Here is a 19,881-nt window from a genome sequence, read left to right on the forward strand (position 1 = left end):
CAAAATATAGCCTAAGTCTAAAATGCCCAAAACCAGACCTTTTATGCAAAGGAGGGGCCAGTACTTTGCCTAAAAGCTGGATTCTCTAACCAGTGTAACTGCCGTGAACCACCCCCCCGAACCAATATGGGCAGGAGGGATCCCAGGCCCTCTTGCCCACGATGCACCCCCCATGACCGCCTCCCCGAAGCCCTGATCGACCCCTCACCTCCCGACCCCACGACCAGCCCCCCTCCACTCCCTTTACTCACAATCAGTTGGCCAGGCAGATGGGTCCCAAAGCCCGTCCGTGTGGCAGGCCCACCATCCACCAAATGGTGGGCCTTAGGGCCTGATTAGGCCAGGTGCCTAAAGCCCTGCCCACAGGAGGGGCCTTAGGCACCTGGACCAACCAGAATAGGCTCAGTTGCCTTAGGCTCCTTCTGTGGGCAGGGCTTTAGGCACATGGGGCCATCCCAGTCCATGTGCCTAAGGCTCCACCCACAGGAAGGGCCTAAGGCAACTGGGTCTATTCCGGTTGGCCCAGGCGCCTAAGGCCCCTTTTATGGGTGGGGCGTTAGGCGCTGGCCCAATCAGGCCCTAAGGTCAGCCATTCGGCAGATGGTGGGCCTGCCGCGCGGACGGGCTTGGAACCCGTCCACCTGGCCAACTGATTTTGAGTAAAGGGTGTGTGTCAGGGGTGGGGGGCTGGTCAGGGGGTCACAGGGGGAGGGGGGTGGTGCATCATGGGTAAGAGGGCCTGGGATTCCTCCTGTCCGTATTTTAGGGGTGGGTGGGGGTCATCGTGGGTTGCACTCCCTCCTGCCTATATCAGTTTGGGGGAGTGGGGTTCATCATGGGAAGGAGGGGTTGGGCTCCCTCCTGCCCGTATTGGTTTGGGGGGGTTGTGTCTCGGCAGGAGAGATTGGCTATGTCTTGCTGCGATAGCGATTCCCTGAAGTACCGTCGTGGAAGCCCAGACCAGATGTATTCCACATATCAGCAAAGGTGGAAAGAAGAGGAAACGAGAGACAGCGTGGTTAAAAGGTGAAGTGAAAGAGGCTATTAGAGCCAAAAAACATCATTTAAAGAATGGAAAAAGGATCCGAATGAAGAAAATAAGAAAAAACACAAGCACTGGCAAGTTAGATGCAAAACATTGATAAAGACAGCTAAGAATATGAAGAGAAACTTGCAAAAGAGGCAAAAACTCATAGCAATTTTTTTAGGTACATCAGAATTAGAAAACTTGTGAGGGAATCTGGGGGACCGTTGGATGATCAAGAAGCACTCAGGGATCATAAGGCCATAGCGGAAAGACTGAATGAATTATTTGCTTTGGTCTTTCTGGAGAAGATGTAAGAGATCTACCTGAACCAGAAATGGTTTTCAAGGGTGATGATGCGGAGAAACTGAAAGAAATCACGGTGAATCTGGAAGATGTACTGAACTAAATCGACAAGTTAAAAAGTGATAAATCACCAGGACTGGATGGTATACATCCCAGGGTACTAAAAAAACTCAAACATGAAATTGCTGACCTGCTGTTAGTGATCTATAACCTGTTGCTAAAATTGTCTGTAGTACCTGAAGATTGGAGGGTGGCCAATGTTACGCCGATTTTTAAATAGGGCTCCAGGGGAGATCTGGGAAATTACAGACCGGTAAGCCTCACTTCGGTGCTGGGCAAAATGGTAGAAATGATTATAAAAAATAAAATTGTGGAACATGTAGACAACCATGATTTAATGAGACAGAGCCAGCATGGGTTCAGCCGAAGGAGATCTTGCCTCACGCATTTGCTTGACTTTTTTGAAGGTGTGAATAAACATGTGGATAAAGATGAGCCGGTTTATATAGTGTATCTAGATTTCCAGAAAACTTCTGATAAAGTTCCTTATGAGAGGCTCCTGAGAAAAATGAAGTGTCATGGGATAGGTGGCAAAGTTCAGTTGTGGATTAGGAATTGGTTATCGGATAGAAAACAGAGGGTAGGGTTAAATGGTCATTTTTCTCAATGGAGGAGAATAAACAGTGTAGTGTCGCAGGGGTCTGTACTGGGATCAGTGCTATTTAACTTATTTATAAATGATCTGGAAATTGGAATGTTGAAACACATGCGAATTGTGAAAAATTGCAAGCGGACCTTAGGAAATTGGAAGACTGGGCATACAAATGGCAAATGAAATTTAATGTGGACAAATGCAAAGTGATGCACATTGGGAAGAATAAACTGAATCACAGTTACCAGATGCTAGGGTCCACCTTAGGGGTTAGGGCCCAAGAAAAGGATCTGGGTATCATTGTAGATAATATAATGAAACCTTCCGCCCAATGTGTGGCGGCAGCCAAAAAAGCAAACAGGATGCTAGGAATTATTAAAAGAGGGATGGTTAACAAGACTAAGAATGTCATAATGCCCCTGTATCGCTCCATGGTATGACTTCACCTGGAGTATTGCATTCTATTCTGGTCTCCTTATCTCAAGAAAGATATAGTGGTGCTAGAAAAGGTTCAAAGAAGAACAACTAAGATGGTAAAGGGGATGGAACTTCTCTCATATGAGGAAAGACTAAAATGGTTAGGGCTCTTCATCATGGAAAAGAGACAGCTGAGGGGAGATATGATTGAAGTCTACAAAATCCTGAGTGGAGTAGAACGGGTACAAGTGGATCGATTTTTCACTCTGTCAAAAATTACAAAGACTAGGGGACACTCGATGAAGTTACAGGGAAATACTTTTAAAACCAATAGGAGGAATTTTTTTTTCACTCAGAGAATAGTTAAGCTCTGGAACGCATTGCCAGAGGATGTGGTATGAGCAGATAGCGTAGCTGGTTTTAAGAAAGGTTTGGACAAGTTCCTGGAGTCCATAGTCTCTTATTGAGAAAGACATGGGGGAAGTCACTGCTTACCCTGTATTGGTAGCATGGAATATTGCTACGCCTTGGGTTTTGGCCAGGTACTAGTGACCTAGCTTGGTCACCGTGAGAATGGGCTACTGGGCTTGATGGACCTTTGATCTGACCCAGTAAGGCTATTCTTATGTTATGTTCTTATAAAAATGGACAATATTCTGTAGAATTTTATAAATCACAAATAGAGCCTTCTATTTTGTTCTGGTTTTGGTACAACATTTCCAAAGGTTCAGTTGTCTGTGTTTCTATATCATCTAGGACAGGGGTGTCCAACCTGTGGCCCGAGGGCCTCTTGCGGCCCCTTGAAGTATTTTGTGTGGCCCCGGTTGAGGGTGATGCAGTGTTTTCCTCTGCTGCCCCCGGGTGTTTACTGTCTTGCCGGCTCCCTCCTCCGTCTTGCTGCAGTATTTACGCGGCCCCATAAACATTTTTTTTGGCCAATGCGGCCCAGGGAAGCCAAAAGGTTGGACATCCCTGATGTAGGAAGATAATCAGATTGTGTTTCAGGCATGGGGGTAGAAGAGAATCTATGTAGTGAATGAACATAAAAATTAGGGGTCCTTTTATTAAGGCATGCTAACCGATTTAGTGTGTGTTAAAAATTAGCGTGCATTAAATGCTAAGGCATCCATAATATTCTATGGGTGCCTTAGTATTTAGAGTGCGCTAAATCGGTTATTGCGCCTTAATAAAAGGACTCCTAATGCCCTCTTTTACTAAGGTGTGCTAAGCGTTTTACCACACACTAAATCAACGCATGCACTAACCTCTATCGCGTCCATAGGATAACATGCACGCATTAGCGTTTAGCGCGTGATTAGCATGCACTAAAAAGCATAGCACACCTTAGTAAAAGAGAGTGTTAGTATCTATTCAATGTTGGAAGTGTTTCTTGATGCCAGCAACGGTGGATGAATCTGTTGCAGTAATAATAAGATATCTGAGCAGTTGGGTACATACATGATAGAAGGACGTTGCAGATGGTAGGCTCCCAGAACTATTCTTCATTTATTTTTTAGATTGAATAAGTGATTGAATGGTTATTTTCAGCAGAAGGGAGGAAATATTTGTTCTTTACTGCAGGTTGTAGCTCATTTTAGTGAATAAGAAGTTCTGGTGTATTGATTTAATACAGGGGTGTCCAACCTTTTGGCTTCCCTGGGCCTCATTGGCCGAAAAAAAATGTTTCAGGGACCGCACAAATGTGCAAACCCTGCAGCAAGACAGAGGAGGGAGCTGGCAAGACGGTAAACACCAGTGGGCAGCAGAGGAAAACACTGCATCACCTTCGACCGGGGCCGCACAAAATACTTCATGGGGCCGCAGGTTGGACACCCCTGATTTAATATTATGTTAGTTTCCAGGCTATCAAAATACTCTCCAGCTGTCTCTGCTATAATGACAGAGAAGGCAGATTTAATATACTGTACAAAGGAAAACATTTTAGAGTTTCCCTTTAATAGATGACAACGAGTCAATAAATAGATGTTGCCAAATGTGGGAAGAAACAGAGGTAAGGAGAAACGAAGGCTTTTTTGTTGGAAAGTTTAGAGAATTATTTGAATGCTACCAATAAAACATGCTACATTGTATTCCTAGATTATTTTAACTATTAATATTAAGCCATTCTTTAACTCATGGTGAGAACCCCTTTGCGATATGAGATTACTGCAGTGTTTCATTACATACAGGGTTCATAATGCAAATTTAAAGAGTTCTGTAATGCTAATTTTATGAGTTTTTCATTTTCCTTTATTCTCTCTCATTTCTACTTTACTAATTTTAATTAGAGATGTGCATTCATTTGCACAAGAAATGAAAAATGCAATGAAACAGACTGTTTCAGGTCATTTGCAAATTAAATGAAATAAAGACAGCAAGGAAAAATTTGTTTCTATATCGTTTATTTCATTTAATTTGTCCTTATAGTCCATGGGGAACATGGGGGAAACAGAAACCTTGAATGCTTGTTTTTCACTTCCAGATAGCCTGATGTTGAGGAGGGGGGGGGGGGGGGGGGTGGAGGTTAGGAGATGCAGCAGGACCAATCATTTGCAAGCAGTTAAAGGGGTTTGGGAGGAGGATACAACAACCTATTAAAGCAGGGCTGCCCAAGTCCGGTCCTCGAGATCTACTGGCAGGCCAGGTTTTCAGGATATCTACAATGAATATGCATGAGAGAGATTTGCATATGATGGAAGTGATAGGCATGCAAATTTGCTTCATGCATATTCATTAGGGCTAGCCTGAAAACCCAATTGGCCTGGTGTTCCTCCAGGACAGGGTTGGGAACCACTGAATTAGAAGAATAATTGTGACTTAGGGAGTGTGTGGTGCAGTGGTTAGAGCTACAGCCTCAGCACTCTGAGTTTGTGGGTTTAAATCCCATGCTGCTCATTGTGACCCTGGGCAGAGCACTTTGTCCTCCATTGCCCCACAGGACAAATGACTGAGTACCTGAATGTAAACTGCTTAGACAATTAATAGGCAGTATATAAATAAATGTAACTGTGCTGGAGAGGCCTATGATTGGTTAAATCAGGGCTGCCCAAGTCCGGTCCTCAAGATCTACTGGCAGGCCAGGTTTTCTGGATATCCACAATGAATATGCATGAGAGAGATTTGTCTGCACTGCCTTCCTGGTATGCAAATCTCTCTCATGCATGTTCATTGTGGATATCCTGAAAACCTGGCCTGCCAGTAGATCTTGAGGACCGGACTTGGGCAGCCCTGGGTTAAATTATGCTCAGCATCCACGCACCAGTATCCAGAAGCACTTAACTGGGCAGTGTCACTAAATATTAGCTTTGACTACTGCGGCATGCTAGGGTGGTCTGTGGATAGAATCGGGAAGGAGCAAGAAGTTATGTAAGCAATGGTCATATTTAGTGCATACTTAAATGGGCAGACAGGGCTACCTTTTATGTGGTCCTCTCTTTGCCCGCTTAACTCTGTGGGTGTCAGCCACTGAATATCATCCGGCATCTGTATAACTTCCAAGCTGGTGGCTAACCCCAAATATTCAGTGGCTGAGCCTGGACATGTTCCAGCATTGAATATCCAGGATTAATGCTGTAGCTGTCAGGGGTTTAAAAAACTGCCAGCCGCTGTGGGCTTAACATTGGTCCCTAAGGGTAGTATTCAGTAAACAGTGCCCAAATATAGGTGTTGAAAAAAATTAGCGTCTGGCAGTATTCTATAAAGGGCGCTTTGAGGCGTGCACTCCTTATAGAACAATGTTGGATGTTGAATTTGACACCCAGCTTTGGGCGTGAGGGCTTAAACCAGGGGTAGCGAACTCCAGTCCTCGAGAGCCGTATTCCAGTTGGATTTTCAGGATTTCCCCAATGAATATGCATTGAAAGCAGTGCATGCAAACAGATCTCATGCAATTCATTGGGGAAATCCTGAAAACCCGACTGGAATACGGCTCTCAAGGACCAGAGTTCCCTATCCCTGACTTAAACCAACTAAAACCAGGTATAAATCCTGGTATGTAATTTGGGCATGCATCTGCAGTATTCCATAATACTGCATGCAATTTTCCAAAATGCCCTGACCCGCCCATGTTTCTCCGATGGGAATACCCTCTTTGCAGATGCATTCTGATACACTTAGGCACTATCCTATAACTGGGAATATAAGTATATTTCCATGCTAATCTGTCATTTCAGTCCCATTTTGGTTCCTTGCATCTATTAGAAGACAGTTTATTTTATCTCAAATCATGCTATTTTAATATAGGGTCAGCAACAACAAAGGAGACAGACACCTCTGCTCGGATGCAGCAAAATCCAGTAAAAGAGAGCAGAATAAGCCAGGTCTTTGAAACCCACTTTAATGGCAACCAATAGTGCAGAACTTGCATAAAATAGTCAATAAACCATAAAAACATCTGACAGCTCGTGAACCCAACACGCAATGTGTTTTGGCTAAACCGCCTGCATCAGGAGTCCCTGATAGTAACAAACCATTAAAGTGAGTTGTTCTGCTCTCTTTTATTGGATTTTAATATAGGGTTCCATTTTATACAATGAGACCCTTTGCTAAAAGAGCATGGCAGAGTAAAATAACCCTTTTTAATAGTAGCTCACATAGTAGCTTCACCCCTTAGAAAGATACATATCAAGAAAATCTCATTACCTGAAGTCACCATTTCTTGACCCATCTGTAAAACACATTGGAGCCAATATTCAAAGCAATTTAAGCAGGCAGGAGAGGCTTAAATCTCCTTGGGTCACCTAAGCCCCCAATCTTAGTGGCGCTAAACTGGGCAGTGCAATTGAATATAAGAACATAAGAATTGCCGCTGCTGGGTCAGACCAATGGTCCATCGTGCCCAGCAGTCTGCTCATGCGGCGGCTCTTAGGTCAAAGACCAGTGCCTTAACTGAGATTAGCCTTACCTGCTTACGTTCTGGTTCAGCAGGAACTTGTCTGAATCCCTGGAAGGTGTTTTCCCTTATAACAGCCTCCAGAAGAGCATTCCAGTTTTCTACCACTCTCTGGGTGAAGAAGAACTTCCTTACATTTGTACGAAATCTATCCCATTTTAACTTTAGAGAGTGCCCTTTCATTCTCTCACCTCTGGCTGTTCACAAAACAATGGACAGGTTGGGATGGGACAGGGGACTGAGTTAAAGTAGATCTAGGGGTTATGTAGGTGTTGGGAATACCTGCATAGCTAATAGTCCTACTTTAGTGGTCTCAAATGCTGTCCTAAATTAGGTTGCTGAATGATGTGGATGCCAGCTCTGAAAACTGGGCTAGGATCTGCATAATTTTTTAAAAAATTTGAACCTCTGGAGCTCTTTCTTGTCCTCCACAACAAAGCTGTCGCCCTCCATCCCTCCCCTTGCTGACAGACAGCAATCAGTCCATCCTTCCCTCTGGAATGCTCCCACATCCATCTCTCCAAGCCATTCATCTGAGGGCCTACCTCTATCCTCGATGGCCAGTGAGGGTCATTAGGGGCAGGGGTTCGGCCCCCTTGCTCCTGTCACTCATGGCTGCCTGTCAAAATGGCTGCTGTAGCCTCTCATGAAAGCTTGCAGTACTTTGTGTAGTACTGTGAGTTGCCACAAGAGGTTGTGGCAGCCATTTTGACAAGCAACCATGAGGGGAAGAAGTAAGGGGACTGCACTACTGCCCCCAATGATCCTCACTGGACCATCATGCATAGAGGTAGGCTTGGTGGGCCTTCCTGCTGACTGGGAGGGAGGGGGCTTTGTTAGGAGGAGAAAAGGGCTTGGGATGCTTAAATTGATTTTAAAAAGTTATGTGGGTGCTAGTCTGATATTCAGCTGGGGTCTGCATAATTCTCTGATGTTGGCCCGGCAGAATATTAGCTGGCCTGCATAAGCTCTAGCACCCAGAGCGTCCACATTTAGCCCTCAATATTCAGTGCCAGTGTTCAGACTTGGCCTGGCACTGAATGTTGGGGACTAATTTAGCTGGCAACAGTATGCTGACTATTGCTGACTGAATATTGGGGAGGTTAAGCCTTTGCTATGTCTATGAATTCACAGTCGGAAAGTTCTGAATAAGGATATTTTTGTACTGAAGAAAAGTCTTATCACCAAGTTCTTATCTGTCATGGAAACAAATGAGACTACACTTGCTATATCTGTTAGGGAAGAATGCCTTTGGGCTAGACCCAGAAAGTGGAAGTTTTGTCCTGTAGGATCCAATATAGAGGTACAAAAATATAGTGAGCATGGACATTTTGAGCATGGGCAAACTATACCATAACAAAAAGAAAAACCTTAGTTCCACACTAAAACTGAGCAAGTCAAAAATAGAGAAAACAAAAGTGGAACAGAAATCTATGGATGATTCAGGAAAATTGAGTGGTTTATTGAAAAATGTTTATATTAAAAATAAAAACCACATACTACAAAATATAAGGCATAAAAGCACATCAAATCACATAAAATGTTCCACACACAAACCAGTATCATAAAATCATTTTTTCTTTTTTTATCTTATTCTAAAGTGTTCAGAAGTGCCAGTATTAGCCAAGTGTTTTCAATGGCTAAAAATACTTGTGTGGCATTGGCTTCCTCATTAGACCCGTTAATTTTATTTTATCAATTTTTCATTAATCAATTTTCCAAAAGTGCTCAGTGCTCTATGTTAAACCAACTTCATTAAATAGCTATATGTAAAAATAACACCACACTACTTAAAATCACTAACTATATTCTAACTTTATTCTTAATATAGGAGTAAACCAGCTATAAAACAATGTTAACCTGAATATTTACCCCTTCTATATTTTCTCTGCATCATCCCAATCTGATAACTTCTTGTAAACATCTCAGCCGTATTTGTGTAGTTTTTCAATGATGAGTGGAGAGCTCCATCTTCCCCACGGCCAAAAAAATTTTGACGAGCTCAATCAAAAGTCAAACAAATGATGATTTTTCCTTATAATCATGAAAGCATCATCATTACAAACTTCCATGTGGAAGAAGTGTCACAGCAGTGTATTATAGTGATTTTTTTTGCAAAAAATGAGCAGAAAAATGCACAAAACCCGACCTCAGTTGCTCTTGGCTGGGCTGCTCGTTCTTCATGACAACGCTCACCTGTACATAGGGAACGTTGTCATTGAAAAACTACACAAATACGGCTGGGAGGTGTTACCTTATACTCCCTACAGTCCAGACATGAGTCCACCAAACTTCAACCTTTTTCCAAAGTTGAAACAACCTATGCGTGGACATCGTTTTGCATCTCTGGAAGAGCTTTTTTCTGCCGGTACCCAAGCCATTCGGCAAATGAACAAAAATGGTGTCTTGGATGGAAGGAAAGGAAAAGGACAAAGACAGAAGAAAACTGGAAAAAGCACAAACAACATCAAAGCAAGTGCCATAAGGCAGTAAGAGGGGCAAAAGAGAGTACGAAGAAAAAATAGCCAAGGAGACCAAAAACTTTAAACCGTTCTTTCGATATATTAAGAGGAAACGACCTGTGAAGGAAGTGATGGGGCCGTTAGATGACCAGAGAATAAAAAGAGTACTAAAGGAGATAAAGCCATCACCAACAAACTGAATACATTTTTTTGCATCTGCATTTACCAAAGAGGATATATCCAATATACCGGAAGCCGACAGGCTATACACAGGAAATGAAGATGGGAAACTGACAGGAACTGTCAGTCTAGAAGAGGTATGCAGACAGATTGATAGGCTTAAAAATGATAAATCCCCGGGACTGGATGGCATCCACCCGAGGGTAATCAAGGAATTGAAAGGGGTTATAGCTGAACTGCTCCAACTAATAGCCATCTGTTGATCAAATCAGGAAAGATTCCAGAAGACTGGAAAGTGGCGAATGTAACGTCGATCTTCAAGAAAGGTTAGAAAGGAGATCTGGGAAACTAAAGATCAGTGCGTCTGACTTTGGTACTGGGAAAGATGGTAGAGGTGCTGATAAAGGACTGCATCATCGATCACCTTGACGGACACAAACTGATGAGGACTTGCTTGACAAACTTATTGCACTTCTTCGAAGATAAACAAGGTCAACATTGTATATCTAGATTTTCAGAAGGTGTTCGACAAGGTTCCACATGAATGTCTACTTCAAAAAATTGCGAGCCACGGAATTGAGGGCAATATACTCACGTGGATTAAAAACTGGTTGGCGGATAGGAAACAGAGAGTGGGGCTGAATGGACAATACTCGGACTGGAAAAGCGTCACAAGTAGAGTGCCACAGGGTTCGGTGCTTGGGCCTGTGCTCTTCAACATATTTATAAATGACCTAGAAATTGGCACGAGTGAGGTGATTAAATTTGCGGACAATATAAAGTTAGTCAGAGTAGTGAGGGCACAGAAGGATTGCAAAGACCTACAAAGAGACATAAATATGCTCGAGGAATGGGCCGCAAAATGGCAAATAAAGTTCAACGTGGATCAGTGCAAGGTGATGCATGTTGGTAACAAAAATCATCTGTATGAATACAGAATATCCGGTGCTATACTCAGAGAGAGCCCCCAGGAAAGAGACTTGAGAGTATTTGTAGATAAGTCAATGAAACCATCCGAGCAATGCAAACAGAATGCTAGGAAACAGCTCACGGAAAACAGAGACTGTGGAGCAAGCCTGGTCCCTATTCAAGGACATGGTGCAAGAAGCACAACATATGTACATCCCCAATTTTAGAAAAGGGTGCAAAAAAACCCGAACAAAAGACCCAGTATGGATAATTAATGAAGTGCAGAAAGTGATAGGAGACAAGAAAAAATTGTTCCGGAAATGGAAAAAGGACCAAACTGGGGAAAACTGGAAGGCACACAGGAAATGCCAAAAAGAATGTCATAGAGTGGTTAGGAGAGCAAAAAGGGAATATGAAGAAAGACTGGCCAGGGAGGCAAAAAATTTCAAATCGTTCTTCAAATACGTTAAAGGGAAGTAACCAGCGAGGGAGGAAGTAGGACCGTTAGATGATGGAGACAGAAAGGGAGTGATAAAAAAAGAAAAAGATGTAGCTGATAGGTTAAACAAGTTCTTCTCGTCAGTCTTCACAAGCGAAGACACATCCAGTGTACCAGAACCCGAAGAGATCTTCAATGGAGACCAAGAAGATAAACTGTCAACAATAGAGATGAGCCATGAGGATATCCTCCAACAGATAGATAGATTGAAAAGTGACAAATCACCAGGCCCGGATGGAATCCACCCAAGGGTACTAAAAGAACTAAGAAATAAAATAGTGGAAATACTCCAACGAGTTTGCAACCTATCCTTGAAAACTGGTGAGATACCGGAGGACTGGAGGATAGCAAATGTTACACCTATCTTTAAAAAGGGATCGAGAGGAGACCCGGGAAACTACAGGCCGGTAAGTCAGATATCGGTTCCGGGCAAGATGGTAGAAGCACTGATAAAGGACAGGATCTGTGAACACATTGATAAAAATGGACTAATGAAAGCGAGCCAACATGGCTTCTGCAAAGGAAGATCGTGCCAAACAAACTTGCTGCACTTCTTTGAGGGGGTAAGCAGCCAGATGGATCAAGGGGAACCCGCAGACATCATTTATCTCGACTTCCAAAAAGCCTTTGACTTAGGAAGCTGTGGAACCACGGGGTGGAAGGGGACGTACACAGATGGGTTAAACACTGGTTGGCAGGCAGGAAGCAAAGGGTTGGAGTGAAGGGCCACTACTCGGACTGGAGGAGGGTCACGAGCGGCGTTCCGCAGAGGTTGGTACTCGGACCGCTGCTGTTCAATGTATTTATAAATGACCTAGAAACGGGGACGAAGTGTGAACTTATAAAATTTGCGGATGATACTAAACTCTGTAGCAGGGTTAGAACTGTGGAAGAATGTGAGGACCTACAAAGGGACCTGAACAAACTGGAGGAGTGGGCGAATAAATGGCAGATGAACTTCAATGTAGGGAAATGCAAGGTCATGCATTTAGGAAAAAAGAATCCGATGTTCAGCTACCAAATGGGGAGATTAGTACTAGAGGAAAGAAACCTTGAAAAAGACTTTGGTGTGCTGGTGGACAAAAAATGAAGTCAACGGCACAATGCGCAGCAGTCTCAAAGAAAGCAAACAGAATTTTGGGTATTATTAAGAAGGGTATTACAACCAGAACGAAGGAAGTCATCATGCCGCTGTATCGCGCGATGGTGCGCCCGCATCAGGAATACTGTGTCCAATATTGGTCGCCGTACCTAAAGAAGGACATGGAAATACTTGAGAGAGTTCAGAGAAGAGCGACAAGAATGATAAAAGGTATGGAAAACCTTTCATAACCAGAGAGGCTGGAAAGGCTGGGGCTCTTCACCCTAGAGAAGCGGAGACTCAGAGGAGACATGATAGAGACTTACAAGATCATGAAGGGCATAGAGAAGGTGGAAAGGGACTGATTCTTCAGCCTATTGGGAACTACAAGAACAAGGGGGCACTTGGAGAAATTGAAAGGGGACAGGTTTAGAACAAATGCTAGGAAATTTTTCTTCACTCAGAGGGTGGTGGACAACTGGAATGCGCTTCCGGAGGATGTGATAGGACAGAGTATATTAAGAGGATTCAAAGAGGGATTGGACAAGTTCCTGAAGGATATGGGGATTGAGGGATATAAATTGAGGTAGAGATAGGATTAGGATAGAGGTAGAGATAGGATTATGAAAGGGTATAGAAAAAGGAACAATGGGGATTGAAAGGCTTTTAGACAAAGGATCACTTACAGGACATGGACCTGATGGGCCGCCGCGTGAGCGGACTGCTGGGCACGATGGATCCCTAGTCTGGACCCAGTGGAGGCAACTTCTTATGTTCTCATATTCTTAATGATTAAAAAGGGGATCACAAACAGATCTGAAAAGGCTATCATGCCGTTATACTGGGCCATGGTACGCCCCCACCTGGAATACCGTGTCCAACACTGGTCACGGTACATGAAAAAGGACATAGTACTACTCGAAAGGGTACAGAGAAGAGCGACAAAAATGGTTAAGGGACTGGGGGAGTTGCTGTATGAGGGGCTACAGAAACTGGGCCTTTTCTCACTTGAAAAAAGGAGACCGAGAGGGAACATGATCGAAACATTCAAGATATTGAAGGGAATTGACTTAGTAGAGAAAGGGAAATTGTTCATCCTCGCAAAGGTGAAGGGAAAACTAGGGGAAGGGAAAAGATTCCGTACAAATGTAAGGAAGTTCTTCTTCACCCAGAGAGCGGTAGAAATCTGGAACGCTCTTCTGGAGGCTGTTATAGGGGAAAGCACCCTTCAGGGATTCAAGCCAAGGTTGGATAAGTTCCTACTGGAACAGATCATATGCAAGTAAGGCTAGACTCAAATAGGGCACTGGCCTTTGACCTAAGGTCTGCCGCATGAGCAGACTGCTGGGCACGATGGACCACTGGTCTGACCCAGCAGCGGCAAATCTTATGTTCTTAATATTTGCATAATGATAAATAAAATAATAATAATAAAAAAGAAACATTAAGGAGTTGATTCAATAAATGGCAGCAAGAAAATGGCACCCAAAAATCTGCATGGGGGCTATTCTATAAACGATGCTTTGAGTTGCATACCATGTTTATAGAATAGTACTTATAGATGATTTCCATGCTAAACTTTGGGCGCAAGGATTTACACCAACTGACAGCACATAAGTTAGGTGCAGAGCTCCAATATTTAGTTATACTTCGCACATCTTTAGTGAACTCCCCTGACCTGCACATGCTTCTCTCACTGGCCACTAGCAAATGTTTAACTGCATTTGAATACTGACTTCTTAACTTTTAAACAGTGACCTAAATAAGTACACAGAACAAAGATGATTTATTAAAATTCAGTTTTACAGCAAGTATATGAATTTGAGTGCCAGTGTTTTATACAAAAGTCAGACTCATTAAAATTATTGTATAGTCTTCAATTTTCAGCGGGTGTCCTTGGAGACAAGAACATCCCTTGAATGAATTAAACTTTAATTTACACAGTATTAATGGATTAATTTGTTTACATTAGTTATTGAAATGTGATGACACACAATATACCCTTGACTGAAGAAGGACTATTAGAAGAAATATGAAGCAAATAAAAAGTGAAAAAAATAAATTAGTTTACAGCACATATTATATTTTTTTTAAAACTTCTTTACAACTTACAATGCCATTTCCAGCAAAAGCTGAGTGCCCCATCTGAGCAGTCAAATTTTGTCTGCCTGAATTCAGTGGAATTTAGGGGGCAAGGCACAGCACAGTATTTATCAGCAAGCTAGTGATAGGGAATAGAATAAACTTTATTTCAAAGTCTTGCTGAGTGCTTACATGTGGTGACCTCATTGTATAAGGTGGTGTTGAAAAGTTCTCAGCTTAACCAAGAAGGGAATTACAGTGGTGCCTCGCATAACGAACGCCTCGCACAGCGAACGCTGCGCACAACGAACTTCATGTCTTGCTTCCTACAACGAACTTCGTTTCACACAACGAAGTCGCCCGAGCTGCATCCTTCCGCGCAGGCACTGCGCTTAACTGCCCTCTCTCCGCCTGGCTCCCTGTGCAGTGGCGGACCGTCGGCTCGCAGGGGCCCGGCGCCTACTGCTGATGCGTTGGGGGGGCGGAGCTACTCTCGCCGCTTCCCCGATGCTAGAAAAAAAAAAAAATGAACAGTTAAGTCCCAGTTTTTGCCGCTGAGACTCTGCCCTCTCTCACTGTAAAATTAGACTCTACTTAGTCTGTCTTTAAATTTAAAAAATGTGTGTTGTTTTAAAAAACAATTATGTTTTTAGATGTATCTAAATAAAAATAATAACAAAAAATTTATCTTTTTTTATGTCATATTAGCATATTTTATGCTACAGAACGAATTATTTTTTTTTAACATGTATTGTTATGGGAAAACGCGTTTCACATAACGAACTTTTCGCATAACAAACTTGCTCCTGGAACCAATTAAGTTCGTTGTGTGAGGCACCACTGTATGTAGAACCATGAAACGTACAAGCTATTCTACATATTCAACCCTAAGTTCAACATAGTTGACACATTGTGGCTGAAGTTTCTGTAACCCTTCCCAAAAAATACTCTGATATCTAGTCACTGGAGTACTACTCCGCTGCTGCAATCGCCTCTGAATCACTCATAAATTGTTACCCTTTCAAGCTCTTTAAGGGTTGGACACAGAAAACAGTTAGATGGAGCAAGATCTGGTGAATAGGGTGGATGGTCTATGCTCTGAAACCCCAACTGTGTCAAGACATTTATCATTTTGCCAGCCTGGTGAGCAGGTACATTGTCTTACAAAAAGAGAACTTCTTTCCGCAGCTTCCATCTCCTTTTTTCTTTCAATGCCTCCTTGAATCAGCATAATAAATTACAGTAGTCGTCTGCAGTAACTATTTGTCCTCGTGGAAGATAGTCATTAAATATATTCTTCATCCCGCCTTCCTGTGGTCTTTATCTTTCTTGCTAACTTTTGTGTCTCAGATTTCCTTGACTTTGGAGAACCTGAGTGCCGCCATTGGGTGTCAGGTCAAAAGCGCGCCGGGACAAAGGCGTGCCCAGACAATTGAGTGCAGCGCGCGCCGCCGCGCCGCTCTAAATTACTGTTTTTAGTGCTCTGACGGGGGGGGGCGTGGGGGAGGAATCCCCCCACTTTACTTAATAGACATTGCGCCGCGTTGTGGGGGCATTGTGGGGGGTGTGGGGGGTTGTAACCCCCCACATTTTACTGAAAACTTCACTTTTTCCCTGTTTTTAGGGAAAAAGTTCAGTTTACAGTAAAATGTGGAGGGTTACAACCCCCCAAACCCCCCATAACGCCGGCGCGATGTCTATTAAGTAAACTGGGGGGGTTCCCCAACAAACCCCCCCGTCAGAGCACCTAAAAACTGTAATTTACAGCGGCGCGGCAGCGCGCGCTGCGCTCAATTGTCGGCGTGCGCTTTTGTCTTTCGCGCCGTTGTCTATGAACCCCACCATTGCATGGACTGTTGCTTTATCTCAGGATCATAGTGGTGTAACCATGTTTCATCAGCAGTAAATAGTCATTCCAAAATGTTGGTACCAGCTCACTGAAAATGTTGCAAAATCAACTTGGAAGTGTACACTCAACATTGTTTCTCATCAGCATTCAAACATTTGGGTCATCCACTTGGCTGACAGCTTTGTCGAGCCCTCCTGTTGGGATGAATAAAAAAAAAAATCAAAGATTAGATTAGATATTCTCAATGAATATGAATGAGTTAAAAATGTGCATGTACTGCCTCCTCTGAATGTAAATCTATTGTATGCATATTCATGGTGGGTATCATGAAATCTGACTGGATGGGTTTGTCCTGTGGACTGGATTGAGAATCCCTGGTCTAGATGTTAAGGTGGTTTTAATAAGTGGCTAGAGCAGGTCATTTGTGACTTATTGCTCTCTCGTTTTGGCGTTTATATAATCGGTTTCATTCAATCCTTGTAGCTTAGTTCCTGCATCATTACTCAGATTTCCTCTTATAGAACTGTTTGCAGTTTGGTTCTGTGATGTGGTCCCTTGCACTTTATGGGTGCCTCTTTATATTAACGTTGCCTATAACCTCCTGATGGCTTGAAGTTTACCTGTGCTCACAAATTCTCTAATTGAGGTCAAATTAGACTTCATTTTGTATGCTGGAATCTGCAGATTTGCACAAATGTTTGAACTCTTTTGCTTTACTGAGGAAGGTAGCCTCCTCTTTCCTAGCAATCCCATGCCTGATGCTTTTTTTGTCTTGGTTTTTCTCAGCTCTGTTGGAGTTTTACACTACACATGCATTTCGTATCCTTAGTGGTGGAACTGTGCATTAAGTGCAAATGAATTCGTTGAGCAGCTGCTCTCTGAATTTTGCTAGGTATTATAAATGTGGTTTTTTTTTCCCCCACTTTAGCTGTGTGACGAGCCGAGCGGTCATTTTCCCATCACATTGCAAGGACCTGCAGTGCTCCAGGCCAGGTTTTCTAACAACCCTCTCTGTATTCAAACACATATATACTTCTAGACACTCTTGAAGGTATAATGAACACTCTTAATGGTATACAGGACCTGAGTCTGTTCCTTCACAAGCTCAGAGAAACCAAAACTCTGTACATTAAGTTCCGTCTCTTAGTCCAGTGTAACAGTCTGTTCTATAGTCAGTATCAATTCCCATTCAGTGTTTAGTCAGGTAATCAGATCTCAGCAATTTCAAAACCTGCGTGGCTTACCTCAACCACACCAGACATTAGCTGTTCCTTTCCCAGCAGTGTTAGGCTCTTCAGCACACAGCCTCAACCAAATAATAATTAGCTTATCTTAGCCAGCACCTTTACTGTCCAAGCTTCCAATACCTTCAGAAGGCTACTCATCCAGCAAAGCACACCACCATTCACCATACCAGCTCTTCCAAGCAATTCTTATCAGTCTTCCCCCGGGGTTCTCCTTAACCCACAGCTTCTGAGCCTTCTTTGTTCGGGGAAGTCTCTTTGTGGAGGCTCTCACCTTCCCACAGGTACCCTCTCCTGGGGACCTCTCAGAATGAAGCTCTTCCTGCCTGGGTTCCACCCCATGACTCAGCAGGGTAGCCTGTTCATACAGTTCAGTGCCACCTGCTGGATGAGGGTTGAGCTCTGAGCTACAAAGCTCAATGCATCTTGGATCCTGTAATTCAGTGTCACCTGCTGGATGAGAATTGAACTCTGAACTACAGAGCTCAATGCATTCTGGCCCTGTAGTTTACTCACTAATTGGCCAGCGCCCTCTACTGCCCACCAATAAAACAACATCACTCGTGAGGGAGAATCCCCGACTCCCTCATAAGCTGTTATTTTTTTGATAGCACACTTACATGTGTAGTTTAAAAAAAAAAAATTCTGATGACATAACCACATGTGTTTTAGTCATATTTATGTACAAATTCAGTGATAATGGATTAATAGATTGGATTAGTATCTGTAAAAAAGATTTTTTTAATATATGGAAGTTTGGGTTTTTTTTTAAACCAGTGAATATAGAACTTGGCTTAACTAAAATACATAAGAATTGAGTTCTGAGGGATTTCTGTCAATATCTGAGGTCTTTTGATACCACTATGATTTTTTTGTTTGCAGATTCTTTAACACAAGCTTTGTATTAATAGGTTAACTTGGTCCTTAGCATCCTCCAATTTAATTTGTCTCCTGAAGATTTCACCAGGATTTCAAACACACTTTAATGTTCCTTTGATGTTTTGTCTGGACTGGTGGAAATGTTTTCTTGAACAACCTGGAGATCTAGGCATGCTTTAAGTTCCACTTTTGGTGTTCAATCAGCAGGATGCATAATATCAAGGTTTGCTAGTGGAATCTGTATCTGCAATCCATGGTGTGTATACTTATTACATCAGTTGTTTGCTTCTGTATCCAAAAAGCTACTTGGTGCCAAGCTGTATAGTTTCTGTGAAACCTTTGCTATTTAAACAGTTTCAGTGATATTATATTTGCTTGTGCTCCTATGTTCTGTTCATACTTTATCTTGCTGGCCTTTTATTTCAGTGAATATTTAACCTGACTGAAAACCTACCACAGCGTTATTAGTGTTAATTTAAACTTGCTGACTGCTTTCATAAGAGTTTGTATGCTTTATTTCATTAAATTCAACCACTTCGAGTACTCGTCTTGGCTTACATATTAAGGCATTTTTTCTGTAGTTTACAAATATTCTCGCAGTGTACAGTGGTATAGCTAGAACATCGTGGGCCCATGGGCAAAAATATTGATAAGGCCCCCATATAATATTCTCCATATTGTAGTTTTCCTCTCTATTTACCCCCCCCCCTGCCATGAAGCACTTCCTTTCACTCCCTCCTACCTCTTCAAGAAGCCATGGGCAGTGGTTTCTACACGCTGCTAGCAGCTGACCCGGAAGCCTTCCCTCTAATGCAAAACACGTCAGAGGGAACGTTTCAGAGTCATCCATGGGCAGTGTGTAGAAACCACTGCTTGCAGCTTTTTGAAGAGAGCAAGTGAGGCTGCGCTGAAATATTGAAGGGCATCAAACGTCCCTGTGCAACTCTCTATCTTAGAGTTTAGGGGGCCCTCCCAGGCTCAGGAGCTCATTGGATTTCCCACCCATTCCACTCGGTTGCTATGCCACTGTTTGTGTGTCCTTCTAAACCTTTTGCATGATCCCTAAAGGCTTCTGAAATTGCTCCATATTTTATGTATTCACTTGCTATGAGACTTTGTGACTAGCATCTGGCTGAGTAACTTTGAGTTAAGTCTTGGATATTGTCGCCAAGAGTCATTATATTTAGCTGCACTCTTCCTACTTACTGAGCTCAATTGTGTGGTGTATGAGCTATCTTAACTGCGAAGAATGTGTTCCAAAAATGATTCTCTGCCCATTTCACCTAGTTCAGTGAAATTGCAGTCTTTCAGAGGTATTTCCACATTTGAGACAAACTACTCTATGGGTTCAGTAGTACCATGTGATCAGCTGTAGAATGTACACTTTGCAATGCTGAATTTGCTTT

This window comes from Geotrypetes seraphini, chromosome 3 (assembly GCF_902459505.1).
Source record: "Geotrypetes seraphini chromosome 3, aGeoSer1.1, whole genome shotgun sequence".
NCBI lineage: Eukaryota > Metazoa > Chordata > Amphibia > Gymnophiona > Dermophiidae > Geotrypetes > Geotrypetes seraphini.